We start from the raw sequence: 7,728 nt of genomic DNA on the forward strand, positions 1-7,728 counted from the left end.
AGACAGTTTACTGTGTCACAGTAACTGACATTTGGGAACAAATCCACCTTATCACACTATTCACTTTTACTTTGAAGGTTACTGAATGGATCTACAGCCACACCACAACAAGCTGCACCAGCTAGCTCTCTGTTTCTAGCTGCTTGGTAGAGATTTAGACTTTATTTTAACTAACAGACAATTCTCCAGTGTTCCTCCATGATGGAGACACGGCTGGTTGGTAGCAGACTGGTGATAAAACTGTAAAGTCTCTATTCTTTGCAGCTTTAATGACCATTTTTCTCCACAGGAATCAATACAGTTTCATCTCACCTCACTGCCTCTCAGTCAGTTCTGCTTTACTGGTACATGAAGGGTTAAAAATCCTTGTTAGTAATGTTTGTTACCTGGTGACGTGGTGTCGTGGATGAAGACACACACACACACACACACACACACACACACACACAGGTTTATTCTCTGCCAAACAGAACAGCTGATATTTTGTGCCATTATTCTTTAAATTTGACAATTTTCATGTGAAAAAAAAAAAAATCCCCAAAATGTAAATATTCAGTGTTTCCTCAGAGTTTCTTCTTGTCAGGGTGGAAAAGCCTCTGAAACGTTTCGACCATCGTGTTAAAGGATGATAATAATAATGTGTTTAACTGAAAATTTGATATAAAGTGAGCCCTTATTTCTGGAAGTGGTTTAGATACCTGGAAATATTGGCAGATTTGTTTAAAGATATATATATAAAAAAAAATACCTTATTTGAGATTTTGTTTTGGATTTCATTTTGTGTTGTTGCATTTTGGTTTGTGCTTTTATTTTGATTGCTTTTTCCCACATTTGTTTGAGTTGTGCTTTTCTTTTGATGTAGTGTTTGGATTGTTTTTTCCCATTTGTTTGAGTTGTGCTTTTATTTTGATGTAGTGTTTGGATTGTTTTTTCCCCCATTTGTTTGAGTTGTCATTTTGGTTTGTGCTTTTATTTTGTTCCAGTTCTTGGCGTGTTTTTCCCCCCCATTTGTGCTGGTTGATGTATTTTGTGATTTCGAATGTCATTTTGTGTGGTGCTTTTATTTTGAAGGTGCTAAGTATCAGGGAGTGGATACCAGTGATTTGTTTTTTTCATTACCCACCTTATATGTTGACTCACTTGTCTCTTGACTCACCTTGCTGCTGCTCTCTGGTGGGATTCGACCCCAGGCCTCCCGGACACAAGATATTTCACCTGATCTGAGGTCTGTGAGTTACTGAATGGGTGTTTACATTAGATATCTGAACTGATCTGAGGTCTGTGGAAGAGGTTTGAATTTGTTTTTTTAATCTCACTTGCTTTTCCAGTCTTGGTATTGAACTCAGCTGAGACTCTTTCCAACAGAGGTTATCAGAGGAAGGATTTCATAAACCCTTGCTGGTCCAGTGGATAGAGAAACTGTCTAATGATCAGAAAGTCCTAGGTTCAAGTACCAACTGTGTTTACTGTCAGTGGAATGTAGAATTGTCCTGAGGCTGCAGATCTGTCTGTTTATTAGTGAGCTGTTCTTATTTCAACCAGCTGACATGGTGGGAATTCATTCAACAGGGTTTATCAGGTCAGTTATTCCAGATAGGTGATGTGGTCCAGTGGTTAGAGAGCAGGACTGATGACTAGAAGATACCTGGTTCAAATCCTCCAGCTGGTGGCAGAGTCTAAGAATAGATGTGGTCTTTGGACTTTTAAAGTTGCTTCAGAGTGTCTGTTCTAAGAATAGATGTGGTCTTTGGACTTTTAAAGTTGCTTCAGAGTGTCTGTTCTAAGAATAGATGTGGTCTTTGGACTTTTAAAGTTGCTTCAGATAAGAGTGTCATCTAAAAGCCCTCATTGTAAAGTCTAGTACTGTCTGGAGGCTATATATAACTTTATTAACCAACCAGCTGATAATACAACCAAATCATCTGGCTGCTTAATTTGGATTAAGTTCAAATTTCTGCACAGAGGCTCCTTCTAACAGGCGCTCCCAGGAACATTAAGCACGTATTTGGCTCCACCAAGTGACCAAACAAAGTTAATGCAACAGACCTTTCTACTCCATGTTGTTGTTTTAGTCAGGATCTCATCTGGCATCAGCAGACAGACAGCAGACAGAAGAGCAGGATTCAAATGAAGTGACAGGAATGGCTTTTTAAACCTTTATTTATTCAAGGAAAGTGGACTGAACACACACGCTCTTTTTCAGCAAAGCCCTGCTTCATGTTCATACAGTTACACACATTTCTTGTTAACATACAGTACTCTCTTTGCTCTTCCAACTCTGTTTTTCATTGATTTATTCCTTGATTTAATGAAGTGTGATCATGGAGACAGACAAACAAATCATACTACACTTAAGCATTCAAAATTTGTCTAATTTAGTATGCTGTTCCAAAATTCAACATCTACTATCATGTTAAAAATACATCATACTATTTCATAATGTTTTAAAAATATGACATACTATACTGTGACAGCCAGTAAATAATAATACTATACTACAGCAAAATATAAAATACTATATAAGTGCGTTCACAAAACAACAAACTATGGTATTCAAAAACATAATATATATATAATATATAATCATACTATATTATAGCATTAAAAAAATTGCATATTTTATATTTTATTTAAAAAAAATATATCATCATACTACATTATGCTGTTCAAAAGGTGATATAACATGGCATTCAATAAACAGCATACTAAACTATGGTGTTATAAATATGATATTATACTTTGGTGTTCAAAAATGTTCAAAGTATAATATAAAGTTCAAAAATGCCATGTTACTTAAATAAAAAAATGTCAACATCATACTATACTGTGGCGGTGAAAAACCAGCACATTATACTATTGTGTTCAAAAGAAGTCATACTGAACTGTCTTGTTTAAAAAGATGACAACATACTAAGATATTTAGAAGTCATCATCCCATCCTTTACTGTAGTGGTCGAACGGTATCATTCAAAACTCATATGGCATTCAAAGAATATCATACAATACTATGGTGTAAACAACCTCATACAGTATGGCGTTCAAAAAACATCATACTGTCCAATACTATGACATTTAAAAAGATGGAAACATACACTATGGTGTTTTAAAGTTATTATACAATATTGTTCAAAAATGTCATGCCAAAAAAAAAAAAGACATTATACTGTGATATTCAGAAATATGTTGTACTATACTATGGATACATGATACTATACATGATACGCTATGGCATTCAAAACATCATCATACTATAATATGACATTTAAAAATGTTACATATTATACTATAGCCTTTATAAAATGACATGCTATAATATGATGTTTAAAGAATATAATATATTTTAGCATTAAAATATGGCACTATGATATGCCATTCAAAAACTATCATACTATACAATGCCATTCAAATGATTAACATTCCCTAACGAACACGTGTCCCACGCTGAGCTACTGCATCCTCCAGCCCCACGCCGACCCACTGCATCCTCCAGCCCCACGCCGACCCACTGCATCCTCCAGCCCACACCGACCCACTGCATCCTCCAGCCCCACGCCGACCCACTGCATCCTCCAGCCCCACGCCGACCCACGCCGACCCACTGCATCCTCCAGCCCCACGCCGACCCACTGCATCCTCCAGCCCCACCGACCCACTGCATCCTCCAGCCCCACGCCGACCCACTGCATCCTCCAGCCCCACAGACCTACTGCATCCTCCAGCCCCACACCGACCCACTGCACACCGACCCACTGCATCCTCCAGCCCCACAGACCCACTGCATCCTCCAGCCCCATGCCGACCCACTGCACAACGACCCACTGCATCCTCCAGCCCCACAGACCCACTGCATCCTCCAGCCCCACACCGACCCACTGCACACCGACCCACTGCATCCTCCAGCCCCACAGACCCACTGCATCCTCCAGCCCCACAGACCTACTGCATCCTCCAGCCCCACGCCGACCCACTGCATCCTCCAGCCCCACACCGACCCACTGCATCCTCCAGCCCCACAGACCTACTACATCCTCCAGCCCCATGCCGACCCACTGCATCCTCCAGCCCCACACCGACCCACTGCATCCTCCAGCCCCACAGACCTACTACATCCTCCAGCCCCATGCCGACCCACTGCATCCTCCAGCCCCACACCGACCCACTGCATCCTCCAGCCCCACGCCGACCCACTGCATCCTCCAGCCCCATGCCGACCCACTGCATCCTCCAGCCCCACAGACCTACTGCATCCTCCAGCCCCACGCCGACCCACTGCATCCTCCAGCCCCACACCGACCCACTGCATCCTCCAGCCCCACACCGACCCACTGCATCCTCCAGCCCCACACCGACCCACTGCATCCTCCAGCCCCACAGACCCACTGCATCCTCCAGCCCCACACCAACCCACTGCACACCGACCCACTGCATCCTCCAGCCCCATGCCGACCCACTGCATCCTCCAGCCCCACAGACCTACTGCATCCTCCAGCCCCACACCGACCCACTGCATCCTCCAGCCCCACACCGACCTACTGCATCCTCCAGCCCCAGCCTTGTGCAGTGGCACACTACATCTCTGAAGGCTTTTACCACACCACCCCACTTCTGCCACCAACTCCTGGTTTCCTGAGTAGGAATCAGACCCGGATGCTGATCTCTAACCAGCACACCATTTGCCAGTTTGGTGGAGTAGCTATAACATATTCATGTATGTTATAGAGGGCTTTCAGGTGACGTTTCATCATCTGGCCGGTGGCCATATTGGAGGTCTGCAGCTCTTGGGCAACAGTGGCTGTGAATTGATTGCGTTTCTAAACGTTCAAATGGCCTTCTCAACAGAATTCAATAGACATGCTTAATTTCTGGGCTGGTTTTGTTTAGATAATGTTAGCTTGTTAGCTAGGTAACCACAGTATCTGGTCAGCTCACTATGTTCTTGTAAACACATCTGATTAGCACACTAGCTAACACATCTGGTAGGGGCTACAGTCTTTGTGGTGGCTAGGAGTTGCATTTTAACATTAACATCAGTTGCTTTGCTAAATGAACTTGCTGGCTAGTTAGCTAGCTAAAATTGCCAAACACAAGGCATCTCTCTTTTTCTTGGCCCGTTGTTACAGGCTAGTTAATCATTTGAGCACAACCGATTCTCCACTGGACCTCCATGATGGCACCAGATGTGGTTGCTAGGAGATTTGTGATGCAACTGCTAAGCCTCTGTAGCATATTGTAACACATTACACTATGGTGTTCAAAAATCATCACACTACACTATGGCATTCAAAAATCATTATACTAACCCTGCTCTATGGTGTTCAGATCTGAGGATTAGAGAGACTGTCCCATCTGGAAGGTCATGGGTTCAATCCCCCATTGTGTCCAACAGCCATCTCTCCTGTCAGAGCCCTCGAGCAACTCACTGAACCTCTACCTGCTCACTCACTGGAAGGAAGCAGCCCTGGGTTAGAGCTTCAGCTCTACAAAATAAATGTAGATTTTAAAAAAACATCATAATGAGTTTGTTTATTCATATCCCATAAATCATTTCATGGCCCTCCAAACTGAGGTGGCGACCCCCTGGGAGGTCCGGCGCCCCAGGTTGGGAGCCAGTGGCCTGGGTCATTATTTTGGGTGGTGAGGGCTCAGCAGACGCACCAGACTTGGCCACCTGCCACTGTTCTACTGTGTGTGTCAATGGAATATGCTTCAGGCAGGCTGCGGAGATTGGCATCACAGACAGTAAAAAACACTGGGAAAACCAATTAATCATTTCTTGACGCAAGGACTGCAGCTTGGGGTAGGGAAGGCTTTCAGATAGAAAAACAAACAACAACAACAACAACAAATCAGACAGACAAATCCCAAATAGACATACACAGCTATATGCTACATGATATGAAATATAATGGAGTTATTCGTTGTATTCTGTTACATCACCACAAATGATTGCAATAAATTAGCAGGTGATTATAATCAAATGACAACCACAGCAAATGAGCTGTGTATATGGTGCCATATTGGTAGGAAATGCATGCGGTGCATCATGGGAATACTAATATGGAGCCAAGTAATATAGTTGCAGTCCTGACAAGATGTTATACGGTCAGTGATTAAAGAAAAGAAGAATTAAAGAATAGCTCACCAAATGATCAGCTTAGAGGAAATATTGGTGCTGAATGCTCCCCTTGTGAATTCTTCAAATTCTTTTCTGCTTGATCTTTGCCCTCCATTATAATAATATGGCCTAAACTAAAAGCTGAACTCACTTCGGCGAAAGTATGGTGAGTGCCACACCCTGCCATACCCAAATGATGTGTATTACTTGCTGGAATAATAAATTCCTATTATTATTATTTAATTATGATTGATTGATTAAAAATAGGCTAAATGATTTAATGAACAGTTCTATCTTTTTTTTTTTAATTAGTGTGTTAATGCTGTTTTCAATCATGCTTTTGCTTTAGTAGCCTAATGGTGGTTCTACTGCTAAATCTATCCCAGCTAGCACATCCTAACATGCAGGAGTTGGCCAATTAAGTTCAATGGAAACCGAAACCAAGCACAACATTTTCATATTATGATATTATGTAAAAAATAATATTAAAACAGCTTTGGAAACTGTTTTCAAGTGACATCAGAAAGATTTGAGTCCTGATTTCCCAAAAATGAAGCAGTTAGGAGCAATATGGACCTGAAGTCATCTCAACACTCATTTTCATATTTAGCCTACATTCACTGTCAAAATATTTGTTGGGATCACTAAATTAAGTCATGTATAAATTGCATTAACGTGGATGTGATGATTTTTTCTGACTTGACATAATTACTTTTCGGCTAAAAGAAATTGGGGTCGACGTCGGTCACACCCTGTTGTCACACCTGACCTGTCAATCAAACTCGGTTGCCGCGCATACGAGAACGCGCACAGCCGAGGAGGAGAGAGAGAGGGATGCGGGCGCTGCTTTAATGGACGGTCTCTACTGATGCTCGAGTCTGCGAACAAGTCTGTTGTTCTCCCGCATCGGCTTCCAAGGTCGGAAACAGGCTCTGAAAACTAAACTCGTAAGTACTAAGCTCTCTTATAAACTACATACGGATCGGGTTTTGACTCCCATATCAGATGAAGCATGACGAGGCGAGGCAAGTTGCAGGTGCACGATCCTCTTAGAGGGTTTTTTTTTTTTTTTAAATTAAACTTAATCTGACTCGTTTTAATTGGTTTAGAGAAGCTTGACGCAATAACAGCTCTATATTTTTTTAGAATTTAATGTCCTATACCAGTAATTATCCATTTTCGTGAGAACAGAATAATTGCAAATTCTATGCGCCATAAAAATGCCAAATAGTTTCGGCATCTAAACAAAAGCAGCGAACTATAAAGGGAAATCTACCATAATTATCATAGAATAATCTAATATCTGGAAATCTAAAGGTTCTTGGGTGTAAAAGGCTCATAGTTTATGGTAGTATTTTTTTAATTTCTGGATAAAGTGGCTGTGCTGTGTTATTGAGAAACAGTGAAAGCCTCCATCCACTCACTGTATGCAGCAGGAATGTCATGAATGAAGTCTGCTGTATGTGTGAGTTGGCGGTTCTCCCACACGAGACAAATAGGATTGTTCTCTGACATTTCTCCCCATATACACTACATGGAGAGTGAAGCGTGCTGTCAGACTTAAAGAAGACAGTAGAGGACACTTAAAGATTATTATTAGATAGGCTATTGTT

The sequence above is a fragment of the Centroberyx gerrardi genome, chromosome 8, assembly GCF_048128805.1.
Source record: "Centroberyx gerrardi isolate f3 chromosome 8, fCenGer3.hap1.cur.20231027, whole genome shotgun sequence".
Taxonomy (NCBI): domain Eukaryota; kingdom Metazoa; phylum Chordata; class Actinopteri; order Beryciformes; family Berycidae; genus Centroberyx; species Centroberyx gerrardi.